Here is a 13,955-nt window from a genome sequence, read left to right as displayed (position 1 = left end):
ACTAACAGACACATGATGCAAACACACACACACACACACATTACAGTCCCACAGAAATGCACATGGCACCCTCAACACACACATACACAGACTACAGCAATCACAAACACAGTTGAACACAGTACCTACGTGGACCGCAACACCGGCAGCAATAACTAAATGTCCCTTAATATCGTGATAATATTACACGTGGTTCCAGTGTACTGTGTTCTTTCAGTCTTTATGCCTTGTGATTATGCATGTCGGTATGTGACACATTCCATAGTTGGCAGTATCCTATTCATTTCTACCTCCATGGTTGTGTACATGTCGTTGACCTATCTATATATTTGCAGATATAGGTGAATCCGTATATATCAACATATATCTCTCTATCACCCTTTCTATCTCTATTTATATATATATATATATATATATATATATATATATATATATATATATATATATATAAAAAAGAGAGAGTGAGAGGGAGAATACACCTTTCATTGTGTACAGGTCAGTGTATACTGTTTCCTGGACTCCGCACGTTTGTGTTTGAACCTATCACATTACACACCTGCTGTTGGTACATCTTGGGTAGCTTAGTGTTAGGTGATTGTGTACATGATTGCGTGTCCTACTCCTGGCAGTGGTTGTTTTACCCTTCAGAGCAGGCACTATTAGTACAGGGGTGAATAATGCTAGTTTCACCTGTTCTGGACATCATTGACCCTGATCTGCATGATATTCAGAGAAGCTTAGCCCTGTTTCGCGCATATCCGTATAGTCATGTTTAAATGACGCTTACCAGCACTGGGCAACGCATATTCCCGCTAACATGTGCTAAACCTGATCTGATGACCTGCATCCAACATCCATTATTCGTGCCTTCAGGATTAGGTAAAGTCCCTTGCAGGATGTGGTACCAGGAACATGCACGACAGTCAGTGCATTTACCACTTGGGCATCTGGGATTTGTACACGTGTTATGGCATTTTGTATGTGGACTGTACTATGGCTGTTACTCCATACTGCAATCAAATGGGTAACTCAGTTAGTTTACATATGGATGAGACCTATTAATGGTATGTCCAAGTGATGTTTAATGGATGTGCTCCAGCATTGGGAATGTATGTCACAGTGAGCCACACACTATAATGTTCTACACCTTCACACAACCACATGTGGAGCATGCTGGGGTGACAGATACCTGTCACGGGTACACCCCGTGCTTTGCCACTACATCCATGATTACATTGTATGGAGCCCCTCATTAACACACCAGGGAATCCATGCAGAGTGTGTGGGGAACAGTGATTACACACATGGATCCCGCAATTTGCTCTGCTCCACTGAGGGACAGTTGGTTACTCGATGTGGTGGTGGCAGCAGACACTGTTTGCCTCGATTGATGAACGGCCTCTGACAATCGGGCGTGTACTTACCGATATACCTAGGAACCTATACATACAGTACCAACATATGCTGATAGGTGCGTGTACTGTTCAGGTGTTGACATTCCTTGTTCCAATAGCTGTTGTGTGTGCAATGGTTGAGGGCTGCCTATGTAGGATTCACACAGTAGGCCACCTATACATTACAATTTACAGGTGGTTGTGTGTGTGTGCCATCCATTTTACTGTGTGTGCAGGTAGAGAGGTGTGTCAGTCCGTAGGGGCCTACACTGTCAGAGTATGTGCTATACGCTCCCTCTTTGCCAAGGCGTAGGCATATTGGGCATGCCTTCATCTGCCTACTGGGGCTGGCAGAGGGTGTTCATGGTCTGAATCCCTCTGTGCCTGTGATGGCCTTGGCAATTGCGGTGGGCTGTGAGGGCCTTCACCATTATGTCCCTGCTGCAGCTGTTTCTGCAGGATCATATTATGTAGCATGGCACATACTATGAAGATGTGGGCACACATGCCTGGAGAGTACTGCAAGACTCCACCAGATATGTCCAAGCAACGGAACCGAGATTTCAACATCCCGAACACATGCTCTATGATGATTCTGGTTTGTGCATGTGCCTCATTATGGCGTTCTTGCATGGGTGTGTGTGCATTTATGATGGGAGTCATCATCCACGGCTCCAGTGCATAGCTAGCATCCCCCACAAGGTGGCCATGTGGGATGTCCCCCCTGACAAATACCTGATGCAGCTGTGAGGCATGCCAGATGTGGGAGACATGGTAGCTTCCAGGGCTGTCAGCACACATATCCATGATAATTCCCTGGGCATTGCACACAACCTGGCAGTTGATGGAGTGGTATCCCTTGCGGTTTATGTAGCGCCTACCATGCTCACCAGTTGGTGACTTGATATGTATGTGCGTGCAGTTTATTGCACCCAGTACCTCCTGGTAGTGTGCCACATGGTGGAAGAGACGCATATTGCGGGCCAACTCCTCCCGAGTTCGGGGGAAGTATATATGCTCATTGGCACGTGGTAACATGGCATCCAGGAACTGGTGTAGTACCCTGGATGCTGATGCCTGTGAGATCCCCATTATATCTCCAGTTGGCCTTTGAAAGGTACCTGTGGCTAGTATTCGCAAGCTTACACATACCTTCATCTCCACTGGGATGGGTTCCCCTCTGTTGTTTCTGGATCTCAGGCATGGCTGGCACAGCTCAACTATTTGCTGTAAGATGTCCCTGTCCACCCTGTAATGCTCTACTATCACCAGATCATGTAGCCCCTGGTAGGTTACCCTTGGTCTGAACACTCTTCTCCTCCTCCGGGGCCTGCGGTGGTTATCAGCATCATCCTCCACAACACCTACAGTCTCTAACACATGGTGATGAATCACAACTATGGCAGCTCCCAACATATATATTGTAAAAGTTCCCCGTCTGTTTACACCTATGGTGCAGTGTTTGGGAATACACAGGTGTGTGCGAGGTGCTTTCACACTTTATACTATTATGCTATGAACACTGATGATGTCATAGGGTGTGCATGTACGATCATAGCTACAGGGTATCTTATGCGTTTTATGACAGGTACTACTATTGTGGTGCCTTTGGTGTTGAATTACATTTGGCTGCCGTGGATTACCACTTGCCCTTCCCTTTACATTTCTTAACGTTTCACCTCCCATTTTCTGGCATGCGTCCGGCAGCCTGCTTTCATTTGTACTTTCCTAAAACTGGCTTATCTTGCGTAATGTGTTCTATGGCCGGTCTACTGCAGGTTTGCTTTGCTCTGCTATGACAGTTCTCTTTTCTTTGCAATCCGACACCTCCCCTATCCTGTTTTGCAGGTTTCTGAGAGCAGACTTGTCAGCTGCCGTCGATTGCCCGCTGTGAGTTAATAGGTGTTAATTGCTCAGTTGTACTCAAATTACCCTACTGCGGCATTTCCTTATTTTCTTCCCCTGACCTTCTTGTTTGAGCTATGGTGCGTGGCGCGTGTGTCCGCTTACAGGTTTCGGACACGTTTTCATCCCCGTACACGTGCGCTTTTGGGCACCATATGTGCTCTCAGCTAAATGATGCTATACCTACCTCCCTACCCCTGTCCTGCGGCATTGCTTAGCAATGGCAGGCCGGATTTGCATTGCTCCAATGTGCTTACAGCTACGCTGACACACCCCACTGCTGATGTCATGTATACCTCTAAACCACTCCTCGGTGTTGTAGCTCTGCACCGTATGGTACATCCTTAGTCCAGCAGGACGTTTGAGATTCACTATTACTGGCCTCATTTGCATGGCATTGACTACTAATTCCTACTTACCGCGCCGAGCACTGTCACAGACCCTTAGCAACCCTTGCAGCTTGGTTGTGGTGTACCATGCATACCATTGAGTATTATGGTGAAATCATGATTTGTATTACATTGCGATTTTATGACACTTGTATATATTTTCTTTGTGTTCCCGTTTGCGCACACATGCCCTGCGGTTGTACTTTGCGTTACTGTGGACATGACATTAAATGTTGTTTTTTAGGTGTTGTGCATCTTTTCTTATGCCATTGGCTGTATATTTAGCCATTGGCATATGTTAACTTTGTAATACATGAGTCTGGTCCGCTTTCATAGCTCCGATGTTCTGTTTGGAAAAATGTAAACCGTGTTTTTCGGTTTACATTTCTGTGGGCTTACGCTATGCCTGCACCACTTCATGAATCACTATGTACCTTCATTTGCATGGTGTGGCACTGCACATGGAGTGATTAGCATACCTAAGCCGAGGGCTGCGCAGATCTGGCATACGCTGGTAGTGCACGTGGAATTGGATCATACCTGAATCACTCGGTGGCCATATTTGGCATTATACTGCCTACGCGTGCGCCTGGCGCAAGCTTCATGAATCCCGGGGTGAGTCTATTTCTAAACCTTGTCAGCACAATACCAATGGGATACAACGTAATATGCATTTCAGCATATTATTATACTGTTTTCTAGTCAAATATGTACTGCAATGGATTATTTCAGTTTGCATAGTTTTTACAAGGTTAGTATAAAGTGTCATTGTCTGTGGTTGCTTTCAACATATTTAGGGTTGACCGTTTTTTTAGCCGATGTGGCTCCAATATGCATTCTTTATGTTTATGTCAGCACTATAATAAAAGTTTACATTTTTGGATTTACCGGTTTCAGTGATATTTCAACTACAGAGTGGTCCGTTGGTTTGGAGTGCACCCATCTTTGGTTTTTATATAGTTTTTTATCCAGTTGAGTTTGTTTAAATTGTGTATAGATATTTTTTTGTACCAGGTCAGCAGTTGGATAGATGGGTTCTTGCCCATGGCTTCAGTAGCTTTTTAAAGAAGTTATTTATCTTGAGTAAACAGGATCTACCTTTCATAAAACCAAAATGATTAGGATCAATGGATTGTAGGTCATCAATTTCGTTATTTAGATTTTTGAAAATGATGTATTCCATTACATTGCAAATGATACTGCTAAGACTAATGGGCCTATAATTCCACGAGTGTTTTTTTGTGGCCACCCTAGTATAGAGGTACAGCTGTGCAGAAGTGTAAATAGCTAACAGTGTGCTGGATGCAATCTCGCAGTGTGGTGCCCTCAACCAAAAAAAAAAATATATACTTTTTTTTGCTGGATGTGAACAGAGACAAAAGAAAAAGTCTTCTCCTTCCCAATGTGAAGAGAACAAAAAACATCAGCAAGCTGCTTCCACAATTTATACTACAGGTAGAATAGATACATATACTACAATTTAAAAAACAGGCTCTTCTACTTTTAAACTCCAGCGACAGTGTTTCAGTTTGAAAAAAATGGTATTTTCTTCTTGAAAAACCAAGCAAACAACTTGCTACAGTTTCTACCACACACAGAGTGCTACCATGCTCAGTTTTGACAACAAGTGGAGCAATAATTCCAGTACGCACAGCAGAGATGACAGGATTAACCAACTGTGCCCTAACACTTTGTGCCCAGGACAGCTGACCCCCCAAGCTATATTATTGTTAATGTGTAGTTCTCTTGGCATCTGATAATAATCATTGGATAGAACAGTGCTGCAGAGGTTTACAAGATATTGAGATAAGGTCTAATTTGCACTGATTAGGTGAGCTGACAGCTAGGTGGGTTTTGGTGCCCATAGAGAAGGTGATTTATTTTTGTACAGTGCTGAAAGGACTTGCTTTCAGTTAATTATTCAGAAGGGGTAGTTAGAAAAACAATTTAAGGAATGGGGATGTATGTTGATGAAGTAAAATTATAACTGAATTTCTCTGCTAGGATATTGGTGATAACCTCTGGCTAAAGGTAAGTGATATCATTAGACAGCAGATTGGTGCAGTACTAGATTTTGATTCTTGAGTTTCTAGACAGTGAGGCATGAAATGGGGGACAAATGAATAAAAGAAAAAAAACTGAGATGACAATGACAGGGTAAAAAGGACTGAAGCAAGGCATATTAGGACTTGTCAAGAAGACAGGATAGGTAGCAAAATCAAGTGACTTGGAAGACTTCTGCAAAGGTAATTTCTCCCTTACTGAAAATGGCAGGAATTTTCACTGAAAGTAATGTGATGCTATCTCCAGATGTATTCCATGGAAAGGAGAGAGTCTGTAATGCTTAATGCTGATCATGTCTAAAGTTGTGCAGTACACAAAAAGTAAAGGAGGTCTCATAGATACAGACACCACTGAGCTAAAAGAAAGGGTGTTAGTTAGGTGCCTCTAAGAAGATAGTCTCAGAAGGGAAGATGCTAAGCTATAAAACATGCAATGAGGTGTAGTTATCAGATGTTGATGTAAAAAAGTAAAACAGCTTACACAGGACCTGAAACTGCAGATTTTGAATAGGTGCTTCCTTATACCTGGCAGACTAAGGAAGGGTGAAGGCAGATAGCACATACTGGTGATGTGGAGAAACATGCACTGGGATGATACATGCTTTCTGGAGATGAATCAAGTCCAAAGAAGTCTGGAAAGAAATTGTAAAGAAATGTCCATTGGACTTATGGGAATGTTGTGTTTGAAGTGCAGCAGAGGATTTAATTCACATCCAGGGATGAAAACGTAAAATAATCAGGGTTCCATTATATGCGATTAAAGCATGGATTGCTAAAAATGGAAAGAGGGGCAGAATACAAGGCCATATGACATATATATATAAGGAATCAACACAAATGGTTAGAAAGGTTATTATGTTATGTCAGCCAAAATGTAAGTTCAATATTTTATGTAGAAACAGTTGGGGGGGGGGGTTAGGGTAAATGTTTTCTCTAAAATGCTAAAATGGGAGCAGAATGACAATGTCTGCAGTTAACTCTGTGTTTTTCTTCTTTTCCACTGACCAGGTAGATATGAGTAGTGTTGATTTATTTACATTATTCACCAGTATCATCAATAGTGTATGTATATAGATTGCATATGTACGCATTTGATGTTGATCTGTATAGAAAATTCAAAATAAAAAGTACATAAACTCACATGAAACACATATACACACTACACGCACATCAAACACACACAGACACACTACACACACATCACATACACGCACACACACACACACACACGCCACACACACACACACACACACACACACACACACACACACACACACACACACACACACACACAAGCTTTCTTCCAAAGGCAAGAATAACAACAACATCAAAAAAAAAAATCAACAAAACGTAGATTTTGGCAATAATTAATTGCAACCCGGTAGGATTGAAAAAACAGCTATTGTTAGCAATCATCTGTCAAACTTAAACCTTGGTAGGAGACATTCAAGCATGAAGTCTCACCCCCCACATACACACATGCACACAAAACACACATATAGGTAGATAGATAAATAGATAGCTTGCAGGTGGAAAGATAGATAGATAGATAGATAGATAGATAGATAGATAGATAGATAGATAGATATGTAATACATAATTGTTGAAATATCCCGACACACTATGAGAATGTTAAATTTTTCTGTAAGAGAGCCACATTTAACATAAATAATATTAATAAATCAGTATTCAGTGAAGGAGTGATCAACAGTGTGAGCTGCTATCATCAATATGATCTGTATGCTTAGCTATCTGAGCTATTACCCCAGTTAAAGCAGTCAACATTATCTCAGTTAATGCTTTGACTAAGTAAACAGCACATATAGCATTGCTGACATTATGTGCACTCATGAAATGGGCTTCTCTCTGCACTGTATAGGGTAAACAGCATACATTGGAACAAAGGACAATTGTGTATCATTTAAGTCCAATGATCCAGATGTTTATTATCATACCATGAAATATTTTTTTTTGTTTTTTAGCTATTAACATTCAATGCTGGAAGATATTAGCAACTTTCCACATTTGATCTTTACTTGTTCATAGTGGCAGATGTATACTGGCTTCAACATGCATGCTGCCGCACACAGTGGGATGCAGTACTTGTAGCTTTCAGTGATGATATAGTACTGCCACCAACAGTGCATCTAATTGGTGCACACTGCAGCTGGAACCAGACTGAGCACTAAGTGAACTGCTTTCATCAAATTTGGTTGCAATGAACAGACAGTTTTTGTTGATTTTTTTCATTGTCGATTCTATTTTTTTTTTTTTGTTAAAGCAAGTGATGTAGTTTTCGTTTGTAAAAATGCTCCAACATACACCCCGGGATTCATGAAGTTTGTGCCAGGTGCAGGTGTAGCGTTGGAGTTCCAACACCAAATATGGCCAGCGAGCAATCTAGGTACGAGCTGTTTCCACGTGCTCTACCTGCGTACGCTATGCTCGCACAGCCCCTGTATGCGAATTACCCCAGTTGCAGCAGTGTAGCATGCAAATGAAGGTATTTAGTGATCCGGGAAGTGGTGCAGGCGTAGTGTAAGCATGTAGAAATGTAAACCATAAAAACGGTTTACAATTTTGCAAACATAAAATCGGAGCCATGACAGCCGGCCAAACACATGTATTATATCGTTAATATATGCCACTGGCTAAATATATAGCCATTGGCATAAAAAATATGTACAAAATATAAAAAGAACATTCAATTTCATTTTTCGCACTATTGCACATTTTAAGCGCAGGGCAGCGGCGTGCAAACCGGATAGCAAGAAAAATAGAAAAATATAGACTAAAACTGCAATGTAACACATCATGATTTTCCCATAATAGTCAATGGCAGGCATGTTGCACCAAACCATAGTGCAAGGGTTGCTAAGGGGCCGTGACAGTGTTTTGCACAGTAGCTAGGAATTAGTTGGCAATGCCATGCAAATGAGAGGAGTAACAGTGAATCACAGATTCCCTGCTGGTGTAAGGATGCACCTCACAGCGTAGCGGTGTGCCCTTGAGATAAAAATGACATCAAGTTAGGGGTGTGTCACCTTTGCTGTAAGCACATTGGAGTGTTGCTAATCCGGTTTGCCCATAGCTTAGCAAAGCTGTAGGATAGTGGTGTGTCGAACTGGCTATAGCTTTGCTTAGCTGACAGTACACAAGGTAACCAAGTATGCATGTGAACGGAGATGAAAACGTACTTAAACCCGGTAAACGGGTTTATGCGGCGTGCACCGGAGTTGAAACAGGAAGGATATAGGAATGAAATAAGGAAATACTGCAGCAGGATAACTGGAGTACAAATGACTAATTAACACCTAGGAACCTACAGTGGGCGAGTGACAACAGCTAACAAGACTGCAAGCAGCTACCTGCAAAACAGGAAAGGGGAGGGGCTGTACTGCAAAGAAAACAGTAAAGTGTCACAGCAGAACAAAGCGGATTTGCAGTATATCAGCTACAAGACACATTTTGCAACACATGACTGGGTAGGGAAAGTACAAAACAAGAAAGATGGCAGGTGGATGCATGCCTGATATGGGAGGGGATCCAGGTTTAAAAGTGAATTAAAGGGCAACAGATTAATCAAGGCAGGCAAGCATAACTCCACAATAAAGGCCCCACGCCTGCAATACCCATAATAAAGATACCCTGCAGTTGGAATTGCTGACACACACCCAATGACATCAGCAGCATCCATAGCAAAATAGTATAAAGTGTGAAAGCACCTCACACACACTTGTGTATTCCCATACACTCTGCACCATTGGTGTATACAGATGGGAAACTTTTAGTATGTACATGTTAGGGACTGCCATAGCTTTGATCCACCAGCATGTGTAGGAGACTGAAGGTGGTGTGAAGGATGATGCACACAACTACCTCAGGCACCAGAGGAGGAGAGGAGTGTTCAGACCCAGGGTAACCTACCAGGGGCTACATGCTCTGGAGAAAGTAGAACATTACAGGGTGGACAGGGACACCCTACAGCAACTTGTGGAGCTGTGCCGGCCACGCCTCAGAGCCAGAACAAACAGAGGGGAACCCATCCCGGTGGATACAAAGGTATATGTAAGTCTGAAAATACTAGCTACAGGTTCTTTTCAAAGGGCCAACTGGGGATATCATGGGAATCTCACAGGCATAAGCATCCAAGGTATTTCACCAGTTCCTGGAAGCCATGTTACCACATGCCAATGAGTACATATACTTCCCCCGAACGCAGGAGGAGTTGGCCAGCAATATGCATTTCATCCACCGAGTGGCAGAATACCCAGAGGTACTGGGTGCAATAGACTGTACGCACATACACAACAAGTCACCACCCGGTGAGCAGGGTAGATGCTACATAAACTGCAAGGGATAACCCTCCCATCAACTACCAGATCGTGTGCAATGCCCAGGGCATTATCATGGATGTGTGTGCTGGCAGCCCTGGAAGCTATCACAACTCCCACATCTGGCATGCCTCACAGCTGTATCAGGTATTTGCCAGGGGGGACATCCCATATGGTCACCTGGTGGGGAGTGCTGGCTATGCACTGGAACCATGGATGATGACTCATCAGAAATGCGCACACACCCATGTAGGAACGCCCTAATGAGGCACACGCACAAACCAGAATCATCATAGAGCATGTGTTTGGGATGCTGAAATCACGGTTCCGTTGCTTGGACATATCTGGTGGAGCCTTGCAGTACTCTCCAGGCACATGTGCCCACATCTTCATAGTATGTGCCATGCTACACAATATGATCTTGCGGAAACAGCTGCAGCAGGGACAGAATGGTGAAGGCCCTCATAGCCCACCAGCATTGCTAAGGCCCTACAGGCACAGATGTACTCAGACCATGAACACACTGAGCCAGCCCCAGTAGGCAGATGGAGGTGTGCCCAGTATGCCCATGCCTTGGCAAGGAGGGAACATATAGCACACACACTGACAGTGTAGGCACCTAGGGACTGACACTTTTCTCCACCTGCACACACACAGCAAAAATGGATGGCACACACACACAAGACTACCTGTAAATTGTCATGTATAGGCAGTCTACTGTGTGTATCCAACATAGGCAGCCCTCAGCTATTGCACACACAACAGCTATTGGCACAAGGTAAGTCAACACCTGAACAGTAAATTAAGCTATCAGCTTGTGCTGATACTGTATGTATAGGTTCATAGATTCATTGGCTAACTGCCTGAGGGCATTGATAAGCCTAGTCAAAATGTGTCAGCTTTTGCCACCCCATTGATTCATTAACTGTCCCTCTGTGGAGCAGAGCCAAAGGCAGGATCCCTGGGGTGCATCTACTGTTCTCCATCCACTCTTCAAGGTTTCTCTTGAAGAGTGTTAGTGAGGGGCTCTGTATAATGTAATTAGGGATGTTGTTCCAAAGTATGGGGAGTTTTTGTGACAGGAATCTGTCCCTCCAGCATCTTCCAGTTATTGTTGTGACTAGATTCAGTTCACTATAGCGTGTGGCTCACTGTGACATGGATTCCCATAGGTGGAGCATATCCATTAAGCCTGAGTTCGACATGGCTTTGTTGGCCAGCAGAGATCATCTCCAAGTAAACGATATGCCACTGAGTAAAGTAGGAGTTTATTCTGTCTGGCTGAATAGGACATATGTTTGAGGCCAGTAATCCTCTGGGCGAGGTATATTCGTGGACCTTCCAGCTGTTGGATGCGTCTTCAGAGGTAAATCCCAAATGGGTTACTATACTCTATGATGGGACTGATGAGTGATGATTAAAGGGGCACTATAACCTCAGTATGTCTAGATGCAAACCCTTTAGTAAGCAGATGGTCTACATAGAAGGATGTTCTAACTACTTTGGAGATATTATTGTCAAAAGAGAGATCACTATCTACCTTAGTCCCCAGATACCCTATTACCTTGTCTGTATTAAAGTGGCTGCCACTTATGTGTTAATATGTGGGTGTTTAATATTCCACAATGGAATGACCATGCAGTTTGTGGCACTTAGCTGGAGGCCATGACTTTGACACCCTGTTGGTCTCTTTGAGGCCCCTTGAAGGATGTCTGTGTCAGCTGGACTGTCAAGTATTGTTCCCAGTTTGCAGTCATTGCCAAACATGGTCTGCTGTAGTCCACCTGTGTTTGCCTGTACCTCTGAGAAGTATATGCCAAACCGTAGGGGTCCCAGGACTGAGTCATGTGGGACACCAGTCATGACTGGTTAAGAGCTGGACCTGGAGACCGCAAGTCATACCATGTGGGTTCTGTGTGTAAGCCTGTTGACAACCCATCCTGTGATGTATGGGTGTATGTACAGTCTGGTGAGTTTATCAAAAATACCTGAGTGGGGAATGGTGTCAAAAACCTTGGCGAGGTCCAGGTAGTATGTGTGAACCACCTCTCCCCTCATCCAATGTCTTGGTGACTGTCTTTAAGACATCAAACAGGTTCAGTAGGCATGAACTGCACTCAACCAAACTGACCTGGGTTGGGTCAAGTGTTTGGAGGTTACCAATGTCTTTGTTAATGAGTGCCATGAGGATGCGTTCCATAGATTTGCAGACCAGACTAGTCAGGCTTATGGGGTGGTAGTTACCATGGCCAGTTGTGTTTCCACCTTGGTGGAGTGGAATAACCATTGCCACGCACCATTGTATGGGCATGCAGCCTGTGGAGAGGCTGAGGTTGAAAAGCTTAATTAGGTGGGGGGGGCTCAAGTTTGTCTTGTAGTGTTTGCAAGATGCAGTCTGGGACAACATCTGCCTCCATTGATGCTGTGTATTGCTGTTAGAGAAGGCCATTTCCACCTGTGTGTCTCTGACATCTGGGATATTGGACTTTATGGGTATTGTTGTGGGATCTTAAAGGGGTGAAGTTTGCACTGAATGTATCTGCAAGGATGTTGGCGATATCTGTAGGGTCAGTATATGTTGTGTTATATTGCACAGGCACAGTGCAAATCTGTGTGCTACCACTTAGATCCTTGACATAGCCAAAGAAGGCTTTGTGGTTATCTTTCGAATCCTTGCCTAATCTATGTGTTACCACTTATATCCTTGACATAGCCAAAGAAGGCTTTGTGGTTATCTTTCAAATCCTTGCCTATTTTCCTGTTGATGTTAGCCTTGGATGATTTCATGAGGGACCTATGTTCCTTATTAATATTGGCTACGGATGTCTGCCCTTCTTGGGATTTGCTGTTTTTCTGGACTACTGTCCTACTTCTGTTGTATAGCCTGTTTATTGCAGGGGTCCACCAGACTGGTGTCCTTGTCTAGGAGGAGTGAGTCTTGGTTTACCAGTGATGGCACGATCCATACATCCTTGTAGATGCTTATAGAGTGCATTTGTAAATTTGTCTGTATCTTGAGCAGTGTTTTCCCTTAGCGTGGGAGCTGCAAAACCCCCCACCCTTGTCTCTAGTAGTGTAAATTTAGCTGTAGGAAAGGTATACACTGTGGTTTCCGTGGATGGGGGAGATGGTTGGGTGTGGAAACAGTGAATAGTTCATGGTCAGATCTAACCAGTGACTGGTTTACCTCTGCTGTGGTGCACCTGTCACCCATGTTGGTGATTACCACTTCTAGTATGTTTCCACCCCTCATTAGGGAGTTTACCATCTGATACAGGGCATATGAGGTGATAAATTCCAGGAAGTGCTGTGCCTGGAAGTGAATACTTGAATAAGTTTCCCAGTTAATGGTAGGGTAGTTGACATCGACCAATACCAGGGTGTGCGGTAGGACTGTCATGTTTTCCACTGTCTCCAGGTAGGTGGAGTGGTGGTCCTGGGTCATGGAGGGTGATCTGTAGCAGGCCACAGTTTGCATTGCAGTTGTGGCTGATGATGATCTCAGAGGTATCATGCTGCCCCACTAACCTGTAGGTGTAGGTATCCCTGATGAATATGGATACACCCCTCTATGTCTGTGTCAGTCCATGTTCTGTGTCCGAAATGTGTGGTATGGGTTGTAGTCTGGTAGTGCTGGTGTGCTGTCAGGAGCCTTAAAACAGGTCTCAGTTACTGCACAGATGTTGACGTTGTCCATACTGAGGAGTGCTGTGAGTGCGTGCATGTTGTGATCACAACCCCTGGTGTTGAGTAGCATAACCCTCATTGATTCTGCTATTGTGCTGTTTACGGAGGTGGGATTCACCTTTGAGACTTCCCTAAAAAAGGCACCATGGGGGTGCAAATAGCTTTGGCCAGTATTCCAAAGCA

Source organism: Protopterus annectens, chromosome 5.part0 (assembly GCF_019279795.1).
Source record: "Protopterus annectens isolate FY-2018-M chromosome 5.part0, PAN1.0, whole genome shotgun sequence".
Lineage (NCBI taxonomy): Eukaryota > Metazoa > Chordata > Ceratodontiformes > Protopteridae > Protopterus > Protopterus annectens.
The sequence above is the reverse complement of the archived record's forward strand: the minus strand, read 5'-3'. Positions refer to the sequence as shown.